The following is a 15,005-nucleotide window of genomic DNA, read 5'->3' as shown; positions in this document are numbered from 1 at the left end:
CACTGCTCTCCTCACAGCTGTCAGACAGGGACATTTAAGTCTGCAGAGGTTACTGCTGTCTTTTTGTTTGTCTGTGCCCTGCCCCCAGAGGTGGAGCCTACAGAGGCAGGCAGGCCTCCTTGAGCTGTGGTGGGCTCCACCCAGTTCAAGCTTCCAGGCTGCTTTGTTTACCTAAGGGAGCCTGGGCAATGGCGGGCGCCCCTCCCCCAGCCTCGCTGCCGACTTGCTGCTTGATCTGACTGCTGTGCTAGCAATCAGCGAGACTCCGTGGGCGTAGGACCCTCTGAGCCAGGTGCGGGCTATACTCTCCTGGGGCACCGTTTCCTAAGCCCGTCGGAAAAGCACAGTATTCGGGTGGGAGTGGCCCGATTTTCCAGGTGCCGTCTGTCACCTCTGGAAGGGGAACTCCCTGACCCCTTGCGCTTCCCGAGTGAGGCAATGCCTCGCCCCTGCTTCGGCTGGCGCACGGTGCGCTCACCCACTGACCTGCGCCCACTGTCTGGCACTCCCTAGTGAGATGAACACGGTACCTCAGATGGAAATGCAGAAATCACCCGTCTTCTGCGTCGCTCGCGCTGGGAGCTGTAGACCGGAGCTGTTCCTATTCGGCCATCTTGGCTCCTCCCTCAATTATTTATTATTCTTATTATTATACTTTAAGTTTTAGGGTACATGTGCACAACGTGCAGGTTTGTTACATATGTATACATGTGCCATGTTGGTGTGCTGCACCCATTAACTCGTCATTTAGCATTAGGTATATCTCCTAATGCTGTCCCTCCCCCCTCCCCCCACCCCACAACAGGCCCCGGTGTGTGATGTTCCCTTTCCTGCATCCATGTGTTCTCATTGTTCAATTCCCACCTATGAGTGAGAACATGCGGTGTTTGGTTTTTTTATGAATCTCAAATTGTCTATTTTTTCTTTGTTTAAGTTTTGTTGTCATACTTCAGAATTTATTGTCTAATATGAGGTCATGAAGATTTTTCACTAATTTTTTTTCTAAGACTTTTAGCTCTTAAGTTTAGATCTTTTTAGCAATTTTGAGTTAAGTTTTGTATATGGTGAAATGTAAGGGTCTGTTTTAGTCAGTTCTCACACTGCTCTAAAGAAATACCTGGGACTGGGTAATTTGTAAAGAAAAGAGGCTTAATTGGGTCACAGTTCTGCAGGGTGTACAGAAAACATGGCAGCATCTGCTAAGCTTCTGGTGATGCCTCACGAAACTTAAAATTGTAGCAGAAATTGAAGGGGAAGCCACCTTCACACAGCCAGAGCAGGAGAAAGAAAGAGTGGAGGTGAGGTGTCACACACTTTTAAATAACCACATCTCACAAGAACTCACTCAATTATCATAAGAACAGCACCAAGAGGACTATCTGCCCTGATGATTCAATCACCTCCCACCAGGCCTCTCCTCCAATGTTGGGGATTACAATTCAACATGAGATTTGGGCGGGGACAAAAATTTAAGCCATATTAGGGTTTAACTTCATTCATTGGCATGTGAATATTCAGTCTCCTCAGAAACATTTGTTGAAAAGAATGTACTTTCCCCATTATATGGTCTTCCCACCTTGTTGAAATTCAGCCGCATATGTGCAGATTATTTGTAAGCCATCTACTCTGTTTCAATGGTCTATATGTGTACTTTATGCCAGTATCACACTGTTTAGAGTACTATAGCTTTATGTTGATTTTGGGGATCGGGAAGTGTGAATCCTACAAATTTGCTATTTTTATTTCAAAATTGTTTTAGCTACTCACAGTTTCTGGGGATTTCATATGAATTTTAAGATTTTTTTTTTTATTTCTATAAGAAACACCTTTGGGTTTTTCAATGGGATTGAATCTACAATATTACATCTTCCAATCCATGAATACAGGTGTCTTTCCATCTGTTTAGGTCTTCTTCAAATTCTTTCAGCAATCTTTTGTAGTTTTCAGTTTATAAGTCTTTCTCCTCCTTGGTTAAGTTTATTCCTAAGCATTTCATTCTTTTTGTTGTTACTTTATTTTATGTTTTTAACTTTTGTTTTACTTTCAGGGGTACATGTGCAGGTTTCTTATATAGATAAATTGCATATCACAGGAGTTTGGCATATAGATTGTTTCATCACCCAGATAATAAACATAGTACTTGATAAGTAGTTTTTTGATCCTCTCCCTCTTCCCACTCTTCACCCTTAAGTAGACCCTGGTGCCTGTTGTTCACTTCTTGTTGTCCATGTGTTCTCAATGATTATTCATGTATTTAACTAATTTTGTTTTTCTGAAACAGAGTTTCCCCTATCACCCAGGCTGGAGTGCAGTAGCGCAATCTCGGCTCACTGCAACCTCCACCTCCCAGGTTCAAGTGACTCTCCCACCTCAGCCTTCTGAGTAGCTGGGACTGCAGGTGTGTGCCACTATGCCTGGCTAATTTTTGTATATTTTTAATAGAGGTGTGGTTTTCCATGTTGGCCAGGCTGGTCTCAAACTTCTGATCACTTGATCCGCACTCCTTGGCTTTCTAAAGTGCTAGGATTACAGACATGAGTCACTGCACCCAGCCCATTTGTTCTCAATGTTTAGATCTCACTTATAAGTGAGAATATGTGATGTTTGGTTTTCTGTTGCTGTGTAGTTCGCTTAGAATAGTGACCTCCAGCTGCATCAATGAGGCTGCAAAGGACATGATATTATTTTCATGAGTGTGTAGTATTCCATGTGTATGTGTACCACAAATACATTTTCCTTTTTTTTTTTTTTTTTGAGAGAGAGTCTCACTCTGTCACCCAGGCTGGAGTGTAGTGTCATAATCTCTGCTCACTGCAACCTGTGCCTCCTGAGTTCAAATGATTCTCCTGCCTCACCTTCCCAAGTAGCTGAGATTACAGGCACGTGCCACCACGCCTGGCTAATTTTTGTATTTTTTTTTTGTAGAGATGGGGTTTCACCACATTGGCCAGGCTGGTCTCGAATTCCCAACCTCAGGTGATCTGCCTGCCTCAGCCTCCCAAAGTGCTGGGATTACAGGCATGAGCCACCACGTCCAGCCTACATTTTCTTTATAACATTTCCTTTATCCAGTCTACCATTAATGGGCATTTAGGTTGACTCCATGTCTGCTATTGTGAATAGTGCTGTGATAAACATATGCATGCATGTCTCTTTATGCTAGAATAATTTATATTTCTTTGGGTATATACCCAATAATAATATTGCTCAATCAAATGGTTATTGTAAGTTCTTTTAGAAACCTTCAAATTACTTTTCAGTGGGGCTGAACTAATTTACATTCCCACCAGTGTTCCCTTTTCTCTACAACCTCAATGGCGTCTGTTATTTTTTGACTTTTTAATAGCAATTTTTACTGGTGTAAGATGGTATCTCATTGTGGTTTTGATATGCATTTCTCTAATGATTAGTAATACTGAGCATTTTTTGATAAGCTTCTTGGCTGCATGTATGTCTTCTTTTGAAGCGTCTATTCATGTCCTTTGCCGACTTTTTAATTGGATTGTTTAATTTTTACTGGTTAATTTGTTTAAATTTTTATAGATTCTTCATATTAGATTTTTGTCAGATGTATAGTTTGCAAATATTTACTCCCATTCTGTAGGTTGTCTGCTTACTCTGATGATAGTTTCTATTGCTGTACAGAAGCTCTTTGGTTTGATTAGGTCCCATTTGTAAATTTTAACGTTCATCGCAATTGCTTTTGGCATCTTTGTCATGAAGCCTTTTCCAGGGCCTATGTCCAGAATGGTATTTCATAGGTTGTCTGACAGACTTTTTTATAGTGTTAGGTTTTATATTTAATACATCCTCAACTGATTTTTGTAAAAGGCATAAGGAAGGTGTCCAGTTTCAATCTTCTGCATATGGCTAGCCAGTTACCCCAGGATCATTTATTGAATAGGAAGGCCTTTCCCCATTTCCTGTTTTGGTCACCTTTATTGATGGTCAGATGGTTCTAAGTGTGTGGCTTTATTTCTGAGCTTTCTGTTCTGTTCCACTGGTGTATGTGTCTGTTTGTGTACGAGTACCATGATTTTTTGATTACTGCAACCTTGAAGTATAGTTTGAAATCAGGTAACATGATGCCTCCAGATTTGCTTTTTTCTTAGGATTGCCTTGGCAACTTGGGCTCTTTTTTTGGTTCCATTTGAATTTTAAAAGAGATTTTTTTTCTAATTCTGTGAAGAATGTAATTGGTAGTTTGATAGGAATAGCATTGAATCTATAAATGACTTTGGTAGTATGGCCATTTTAACAATGTTGATTTTTCCTATTCATGAGCATGGAATGTTTCTGCATTTTTGTGTGTGTCATCTCTGATTTCTTTGAGCAGTGCTTTGTAATTCTCATTGTAGAGATCTTTTACCTCTTCGGTTAGCTGTATTGTTAGGTATGTTATTCTTTCCGTGGCTATTGTGAATGGGATTATAGTTTATGTTTGTCTCTCAGGTTGGATGTAGTTGGTATATAGGAATGTTACTGATTTTTGTACGTTGATTTTGTACCCTGATATTTAGCCTAAGTTGTCTATTAGAAGAAGGAGATTTTGGGCAGAGACTATGGGTTTTCTAAGTGTTAAATCATATTGTCTGCAAGCAGAAATAGTTTGACTTCTTCTCTTTTTATTTCGATGTTTTAAATTTGTTTCTCTTGCCTTATTACTCTGGCTTGGATTTCCAGTCTATGGTAAATAGGAGTGGTGAAAGAGGGTATCCTTGTCTTGTGCCAGTTTTCAAGAAGAATGCTCCCAGCTTTTGCTCATTCTGTAAGATGTTGGCTGTGGGTTTTCCACAGATGGCTCTTATTATTTTGAGGTATGTTCCTTTGATGCTTAGTTTGTTGAGGGTTTTTAACATAAAGAGATGTTGAATTTTATAAAAAGCCTTTTTTACATCTATTGAGATGATCATGTGGTTTTCATTTTTAGTTCTGTTTACATGATGAATCTCATTTATTGATTTGTATATGTTGAACTTACCTTGCATCCCAGAGATAAAGCCTACTTGATTGTGGTGGATATGAGTTTGAGGGAATTTTCATGGACAATATTCTAAAAATATGCTTTCCAAGTTGTTGTTTTCTTCCCCTCTCTTTCAGGATGCCAATAAGTCATATATTTGATCTCTTTACATAATGTCGTATTTCCTGGAGGTTTCGTTCATTATGTTTTATTATTTTTTCTTTATTTATGTCTGACTGAGGTAGTCTGGAGTACCAGTCTTTGAGCTCTGAGCATTTTTTACAAAACATATTCAAACATATTTACTTTTTACTTTTTTTAATTTTTAATTTTCATAGATTCATAGTAGGTATATATATTTTTGGTATACATAAGATGTTTTGACACAGGCACCCAATGTGAAATAATCACATAACGAAGAATGGGGTGTTTATTCCTACAACCATTCATGCTTTGTGTTACAAACAATCCAACTATTATTTTTTTAGTTATTTTTAAATGTACAACTAAGATTTTTGGCTATATTCACTCTGTTGTGTGATCAAATAGTATGTCTTATTCATCCTTTTTTTTCCCCCCGCATTCATGAGCTCCACCCCCCACCATCCACTATCCTTCCCAGCCTCTGGTAACCATTCATCTACTCAATGAGATTAATTGTTTTGATTTTTAAATCCCACAAATAAATGAGAATATGCGATGTTTGTCTTTCTGTGCCTGGTGTATTTCACTTAATGTAATGATCTTCAGTTCCATCCCTGTTGTTTCAAATGACAGAATCTCATTCTTTCCATAGCTGAATAGAACTCTATTGTGTATATATACCATTTATCCATTCATCTTTTGATGGACACTTAGGTTCCTTCCAAATCTTAGCTATTGTGAAAAGTGCTGCAACAAACATGGGTGTACAGGTATCTCTTTATTATACTGATATCCTTTCTTTTGGCTAGACACCTAGCAATGAGATTGGCTGGATCACATGGTAACTCAATTTTTAATTTATTGAGTAACCTCCAAAAGGTTCTCCATAGTGGTAGTACTAATTTAAACACCTTTTCATTGGTATCCTTGTCACTTGTATGCTTTATTTGGAAAAATATCTGTTTACATTTTTTGTCCATTTTTGATTGTATTATCAGAATTTTTCCTGTAGAGTTGTTTGAGCTCCTTATGTACTCTGGATATTAATCCTTTGTCAGATGGGTAGTTTGAAAATATTTTCTCCTATCCTGTGGGCTGTCTGTTAGCTTTGTTCATTGTTTCTGTTGCTGTGCAGAAGTTTTTAAACTTGATGTGATCCCATTTATGCACTTTTTCCTTGGTTGACTGTGTTTGTGGGATACTGCTCAAGAAATTTTTGCCAAGGCAATATCCTGAAGATTTTCTCCATGTTTTCTTGTAGTAATTTCATAATTTAAGGTTTTGGATTTAAGTCTTCAATACATTTTGGTTTGATTTTTATATATGGTGAGATATAGGGGTCTAAATTTATTATTTTACATATGGCTATCCAGTTATCTCAGCACCATTTATTAAAGAGACTGTCTTTTTCCCCAGTGTATGTTCTTGGCAACTGTGGTGAAAATGAGTTCACTGTAGGTGTGTGGGTTTTTTTCTCAGTTCTTGATGCTGTTCCACTGGTCTATGTGTCTGCTTTAATTCCAGTATCATGCTATTTGGTTTACTGCAGTTCTGAGGTATGATTTGAATTTAAGTAATGTGATTCCTTCAGTTTTGATCATTTGCTTAGGGTAGCTTTGGCTATTCTGGGTCTTCTGTGATTTCATATGGATTGTTTTACCTACTTGTGTGAATGATGTCATTGGTATTTTGACAGGGATTGCATTGAATCTGTAGATTACTTTAGGTAGTATGGACATTTTTATAATATTAATTCTTTTGATCTGTAAACATGGACTATCTATCCATTTTATGGTGTTCTCTTCAATTTCTTTCATCAGTGTTGTATGGTTTTTATTATGGAGATATTTCCATTTGGTTAATTTTAGGTATTTAATTTTATTTGTGGCCATAATAAATTGATTTGATTTTTATTGATTTTTCAAATTGCTCAGTGTTGGCATATGGAAATTCTACTTATCTTTGTATGTTGATTTTGTATCTTGAAACTTCACTGAATTTGTTTATCAGTTCTAATAATTTTTTGATGGAGTCTTTAGATTTATCCAAATATAAGATATCATCTGCAAACAAGGATAATTTGACTTCTTCCATTCCAGTTTGTATGCCCTTTATATTTTTTTTCTCTTGTCTGATTGCTCTAGCTAGGAATTCCAGTACTATGTTGAATAACAATGGGGAAGGGGGCATCCTTGTTATGTTCCAAATCTTAGGTAAATGGCTTTCAGTTTTTTTCCATTTAGTATAATAATAGCTGTGGGGCTGTTGTATATAGCTTTTAATATTTTAAGTTATCTTTTTTCTATAACCTGTTTTCTAGGATTTTTTTTAAATCATGAAATGATGTTGAATTTTATCAAATTCAGTTTCAACATCAATTGAAATAATTATATGGTTTTTATTTTTCATTCTGTTGTTATGATGCATCACATTGATTTAGGCAGGTTCGGCAATACTTGCATCCTAGTGATAAATTCCACTTGGTCACAAAGAATGATCTTTCTAATGTATTGTGGAATTCCGTTTCCTAGTGGTTTTTTTCAGGATTTTTGCATCAATATTATATTAGTCTGTTCTCACATTGCTGATAAAGATATACCTGAGATTGGGTAATTCATAAAGAAAAAAAGGTTAAATGGACTCACAGTTCTATGTGACTGGGAAAGCCTCACAATCATGGCAGAAAGTAAAAGGTACATCTTACACGGTAACAGACAAGACAGAATAAGAAACATCTTATAAAACCATCACTTCTCGTGAGACTTATTCACTACCAAGGGAAGAGTATGGGGGAAACCACCCCCATGATTGAATAATCTCCCACCAGCTGCTCCCACAACACATAATTATGGGAGCTACAATTCAAGATGAGGTTTTGGTGGGGATACAATCAAGTCATATCAAATATTAATCACAGATATTGGCCTGTAGTTTCTATTTTTGATGTGTCTTTGTCTGGGTTTGGTATCAGGGTAATATTGGCCTCATAGAAAGAGCTTGGAAGTATTCCCTCCTTCTGTATATTTTGGAACAGTTTGAATATGATTGGTGTTCGTCCTTCCTTAAATGTTTGGTAGAATTCATCAGTGAAGCCATCGAGTCCTGGGCTTTTCTTCACTGGGAGATTTCTTATTATGGCTTCATTTTCGTTATTTGTTGTTGGTCTGTTCAGGTTTTGGATTTCTTCATGGTTTAATCTTGGTAGGTTGTATGAGTCAGGGAATTTGTCTATTTCTTCTACATTTTCTAACTTATTGGCATATAGTTGCACATAGTAGCCAGTAATAATCATTTGGATTTCTACTGTATCAATTGTAATGCCTACTTTTTCATGTCTTATTTTATTTATTTGGATCTTCTCTCTTTTTTTTTCCTTAGGTGGTCTGGCTAAAGGTTTGTCAATTTTGTTTAACTTTTCAAGAAACAAACTTCTGTTTCATTTTGTTTTTGTATTTTTTATTTGAAATTCATTTATTTCTGCTCTAATTTTTTTATTATACTTTTAAGTTCTAGGGTACATGTGCACAACATGCATGTGTATACTTCCGCCATGTTGGTGTGCTGCACCCATTAACTCGTCATTTACATTAGGTATATCTCCTAATGCTATCCCCCACCCCCCGCCCCACCTCATGACTGGCCCCAGTGTGTGATGTTCCCCTTCCTGTGTCCAAGTGTTCTCATTGTTCAATTCACACCTATGAGTGAGAACATGCAGTGTTTGGTTTTTTGTCCTTGCGATGGTTTGCTGAGAATGATGGTTTCCAGCTTCATCCATGTCCCTACAAAGGACATGAACTCATCATTTTTTATGGCTGCATAGTATTCCCTGGTGTATATGTGCCACATTTTCTTAATCCAGTCTATCATTGATGGACATTTGGGCTGGTTACAAGTCTTTGCTATTGTGAATACTGCTGCAATAAACATACGTGTGCATGTGTCTTTATAGTAGCATGATTTATAATCCTTTGGGTATATACCCAGTAATGGGATGGCTGTGTCAAATGGTGTTTCTAGTTCTAGATCCTTGAGGAATCGCCACACTGTCTTCCACAATGGTTGAACCAGTTTACAGTCCCACCAACAGTGTAAAAGTGTTCCTATTTCTCCACATCCTCTCCAGCACCTGTTGTTTCCTGACTTTTTAATGATCACCATTCTAACTGGTGTGAGATGGTGTCTTACTGTGGTTTTGATTTGCATTTCTCTGATGACCAGTGATGATGAGCATTTTTTCATGTTTCTGTTGGCTGCATAAATGTCTTCTTTTGAGAAGTGTCTGTTCATATCCTTTGCCCACTTTTTGATGGGGTTGTTTGTTTTTGTCTTGTAAATTTCTTTGAGTTCTTTGTAGATTCTGGATATTAGCCCTTTGTCAGATGAGTAGATTGAAAAAAATTTCTCCCATTCTGTAGGTTGCCTGTTCACTCTGATGGTAGTTTCCTTTGCTGTGCAGAAGCTCTTTAGTTTAATTAGATCCCATTTGACAATTTTGGCTTTCATTGCCATTGCTTTTGGTGTTTTAGACATGAAGTCCTTGCCCATGCCTATGTCCTGAATGGTATTGCCTAGGTTTTCTTCTAGGGATTTTATGGTTTTAGGTCTAACGTTTAAGTCTTTAATCCCCCTTGAATTAATTTTTGTATAAGGTGTAAGGAAGGGATCAAGTTTCAGCTTTCTACATATGGCTAGCCTGTTTTTATTTTTTCTTTTCATCTACCAATTTTGGCTTTGGTTTGCTCTTACTTTTCTGCTTCTTTAAAATGCATTGTTAGATTGTTTATTTGAGGTTTTCTCTGGTGATATGATTTAGTTTCTTTTTATTTTTTGTGTATCCATTGTATGCTTTTTGACTTGATGTTTCTATGAGGCTTGCAAATACTAACTTAATAACCCTTTAATATAACTTGATAAAAACTAAACACTATTTGCATAAACAAACAAATATGCAAGCAAAAAGAAAACCAATAAAAACTCTACACCTTAATTTTGTCCCCTCCTGTTTAACTTTTTGTTCCTCTGTTTATATCTTATTGTACTATGTCTTGAAAAGTTGTTAAAGTTATTATTTTTGATTGGTTAATTACTTAGTGTTTGTACTGAGGGTAAGAGTAGTTTACACACTGTAATTGTGGTGGTACAGTGTTACAACATTTTGTTTTTCTGTGTACTTACCATTACAAGTGTGTTTTGTACCTTTAGGTGGTTACTTATTGCTCATCACAATCCTTTTCTTTCCAATTGAAGTACACTTCTTTTAGCATTTCTTGTAGAACAGATCTGGTGTTGATGAAATCCCTCATCTTTTGTTTGTCTTGGAAAGTCTTTATTTTTCCTTCATGTTTGAAGGATATTTTTGCCAGATATACTATTCTAGGATAAGAGATATTTTCTTTCAGTTTAAATACATCATGCCACTCTCTCTTGGACTGTAAACTGCTGCTAGATGTATTGGAGGTCCATTGTATGATATTTGTTTCTTTTCTCTTCTACATTTAGGATCCTTTATTTATCCTTGACTTCAGGAGCTTGATTATTCAATGCTTTGCTTATCTAGAAATGTATGAAATTCTCCTTAATTCTTGATAGATATTTTTTTCTGGATACAGATTCGTAGTTGAGATGTGTTTCTCTTTCAGAATTTAAAATATGTAATCCCACTGACCCCTGGCCAACATGTGAGAAATTAGTTCTTATTTTTCTTGAGAATCTCTTATATGTGCGACAAGCCTTGGTTCTCATTCAGCTGTCAAAAGTCTCTTTGTTTTAGGATCCTAATGATTGCCTATAATGTGTCTCACTGTGTATCTTAAATTGTATTTTGTTTGGAGTTAATTTGATTTCTTGGATGTGTATAATCATATCTTCCATTAGATTTGTGAACATTTTAGGTATTATTTTCTTGTTTTTCCGCCCCCTTTCTCTTTATCCTATCCTGGGATTCTTATAATGCAAATATTGACACCCTTGATGGTATCTCACAAGAACCTCAGGGTCTGTCCATTTTTCTTCAGACATTATTCTTTCCACTCCTCAGAGTAGATAATTTCTATTGTACTATCTGAAAGTTTGCTGATTCTTTCTTCTGTTTCCTCAAATCTGCTATTGAACCCACCCAGTGAAGTTTTCATTTCAATTCTTGTAACTTTCAGTTTCTAAATTTCTGCTTGGTTCATTTCTATAATGTATATCTATATATTGATATTTGTATTTTTTTGACATTGTTTTCCTGTTTTTATAGTTGTTTCCAATATTTTCCTTTATGTCACTGAAAATTTTTAAGACAGCTGATTTAACTCTATTTTATGTTAATTTCTGCATCTCAGCTTAGTCGGAATATTTTCTGTCAAATTATTTTTTCTTGCAATTGCTCCATATTTCCTATCTCTCTGTATGTTTGTTATTGTTGCTTTTGCTGTTGAATCTGGATATTCTGAGTATTATGTTGTCTTAACTCTAGAAATCTAATCCTCCCAATCCTCAGAAGTTGCTGATTTTTCTTGTTTAGGGCTTAAGATATCTATTTGTCTTTTCCAAACTAGTTTTTTAAAGTGTATATTCATTGCTGTATGTGGTCACTGAATTTTCTATTCCACTGTCTCTGCAGTCAGGCAGTGACATGGTGAATATTTCCTTAAATTTCTGGCTCCAAAAATAGAAAAAAAAAATAGACAAAAGGGCCTGTCTCTTTAATTGCCTCTCAGCTAAGACCCTGCTTTGGTCCATGATTATTAAAAGAATGATTGGCCTCTGTGCCTTTCTCTTAGTGATGAAACCCAACGAGCAGCAATTAAAAAAGCACAACTGTAATTTTCGGAAGACAAGCTCCTTTACGCCTACCCTAAAACCAGCAAGCCATATCAGGAGCACATGCCATCATTCTCATGGCTTCCTGTTGTAGGGCTACCAGATGGGGTATGATAGTTGCTACCCATAATGTGGATAATCACTAAAGTTTACCAAAATATACCAGTGTCTTTTTCAAGCTCTTCCCTGGATACTGCAAGTGCTTTATTATATTCCAGAGTCTCAAAATAGTAGCTTTAGACAATTCCTGTCAGCTCAATTGTTATTGCAGTGACAAACCAGTTTCTAGAGCTTCTTAGTTTTCCATCTTCTTTGACTTTTGCAGAATTGGGGGTTAACAAAATACTGAAGAAAAGTAAAAAAAATATTTATTCATTCCAGATTTTTAAAAATTCCTCTCTAGACTCTTCTGCCCATATCTTTGGCACTTATTTAACTATGCAGAAATGATATCAAGGTAAGACAGTTACCAACCCAAACTTTTCTGGAAATAATGGCACCTGAAATAAGCAAATGAAATAAAATACAATTAAAAAATTCACTTGTTTTTAAAAGTGTAGAACATTCTCCAATGTTCAAAATAGTGCCAATTCTACATATATTTATTGTCTGCCTTTATATGTGACAGACACAGAATTAAGTTATTGTGAAATCAAATATAAGCATAACACTATATGCACCATCAATAACTTTCTGATCTATGAAGGATGAGCAGGTGAAATTATGTGCTAGAGAGAAATAAAAAAAAAAATAGAGTCATGGTTCAGTTCTAAGTCTATCTGTAAAAAGTGCAAATACATTCTTTGTGAATTTATAATTGCCTCAGGTTCTGTTTCTTTAACTGTTGAATGATCTCTACAGGTACATGTTAGGCTCAAGATCTAACATTTTATCAATAAAATATTCTGAGTTCAAGGTTTTTGTTTTGTTTTGTTTTGTTTTGAGACAGGGTCTCACTCTGTCACCCAGGCTGATCACAACTCATTGTAGCATCAACCTCTTGGGCTCAAGCAATCTTCTCACCTCAGCCTCCCTAACAGCTGGGGCTACAGTCACACGCCACCCTGCCCAGCTAATTTTTCTATATTTTTGAAGAGACAGAGTCTCACCATGTTGCCCAAGCTTGAACTCCTGGCTTCAAGAAATTCTTCCACCTCACCCTCCTGAAATGCTGGGATTATAGGCACGAGCCACTGCATCTGGCTGAATTCAAGGTTTTTGTCTGGATACCAATTTTATTTGCCCGTTGTGCTACACTCCATCTCTCAAATCTCTTCTGAGGTCAGCATTTTTGGAATTTCTTTCCTAAAGACAGACCATCCACTTTTTCCAATTTTTTTTTTTCAGGAAGAGAAAATATACATAACTTCCAGGTTAAAGAATTGCCCATTCTTTCTTCGTGTTCTGCATCACATCTTTTTAATGAATAGCCTTCCTTCCCAAAGTCAGGGAGAGTAAATGAATCTCACCGAGATATTCTCCTTTGGATCTAACTTAAAGACTTAATGCACATACTTGCAAGTTGTGTGATAATAGTGTTAAATCAAGGAATTGAATAGTGAAAAAGAAATCACTCAGTCAGCTGCTTATGTCATCTTTGCAGTGAGAAACAATTTGACTGATTTTTATTTATATTTTTGTCCATTTATGTAACTGTGTTCTTTTCTTTCACTTATTTGAATGAGCCAGGTGTTTCAGTGTACTGTAGACATAGCCTTGATCATTTGTATTTTTTTAAAAGGCAAATGTAAATGAAGAAAAATAGACAGAGAAAATGGTCAGAGATAACAGGATGAAAATCATCCAATATAAAATATTCAAACCATACTCTAAAAAATACTAAGTGAACAACGTGTTAAGCTTGAATGATTTATTAATTTTATCAGGAAACACTTATTTTCAACCATGTTTTAAAGTCAAAAATGGCCATTGAGAATATGAAAATAAATATAATGGAATTATGTTCCTAGTTAGGTTAAATTTGAAAGTGAAGCATATTTGTAAGCATTTGAGTACCTGCTGTCTTTATGCAATAAATATTTATTGTGCCATGTGTGATGCTGGATGCATAAGATAAACACAAAATAAGAGAACAGCAGATTTTCTCATCATGGAGTTTATAACCTAGATAGAAGAGACTGATAAGACAAGGCCTTATAATAAATTATCATGATTGTCATGAAAAATCTGTAGTACCATGTGATCCTTACCTGGCATTAAAAAAAGAGTGAACATCTGAAAATTAGGAAAGATGTCCCTGGGAAACAGACATTCAAGCCCAGCCTAAAAATAGCTTACTGAAAATCAGAAGCAAAAGTCAAGAGATGGATATTACTGTGAGAGATACTAGGAAGTAAGTACAGAAACATTCAGCATTTTCTAATTCACTAAAACAAGCCCTTCAAGTATCAACCTTTGTAATATCTCAATATTAAAATTAATATAGAAATCAATCTACATGTCCATGAATGGATGAATAAATGTGGTGTATATATAGACAGTGGCATATTATTCAGCTTTAAAAGGAATAAAATTCTGTCATTTGAAACAACATGGATAAATCTAGGCACAGAAAGATAAATATTGTATATGTTCTGACTCATGTGTGTGGGCTAAAAAAGTTTATCGCATGAAGATAGGGAAGAGAATGGTAGTTACCAGAGGTTGGGAAGGGTAGTGGGGTGGGGGTGTAAAGACAGGTTGGTTAATAGGTACAAAATGTAGTTCAATAGAATAAACAATTTCTAGTGTTCACTTGCAAATTGAATGAGTATCATTAACAATAATTTATTCTATTTTGAGAAATAGCTAGGGGAGGAGGTCTGGAATGTTCTCAACACAAAGAAGTAAATGCTTGAGGTGATGGAGGTCCTAAATACCTTCATTTGATTACTGCACATTATATGCATGTTTAAAAATGTCACACATACCCAATAAATACGTACAATTATTATTTACCCAAAAACTAATATAGAATTATTAATCTATTAGGGACTGAGCTAAATTTGAGTTACTCTAATAAATCACCAAGGAAAAAAATGAAAGGAGGTATTTCTTTCCAAAGAAGGATTGAAGAGCTCTTTTAAAC

The sequence above is a fragment of the Pongo abelii genome, chromosome 11 (assembly GCF_028885655.2).
Source record: "Pongo abelii isolate AG06213 chromosome 11, NHGRI_mPonAbe1-v2.0_pri, whole genome shotgun sequence".
Lineage (NCBI taxonomy): Eukaryota > Metazoa > Chordata > Mammalia > Primates > Hominidae > Pongo > Pongo abelii.
Note: the sequence above shows the minus strand (reverse complement) of the source record.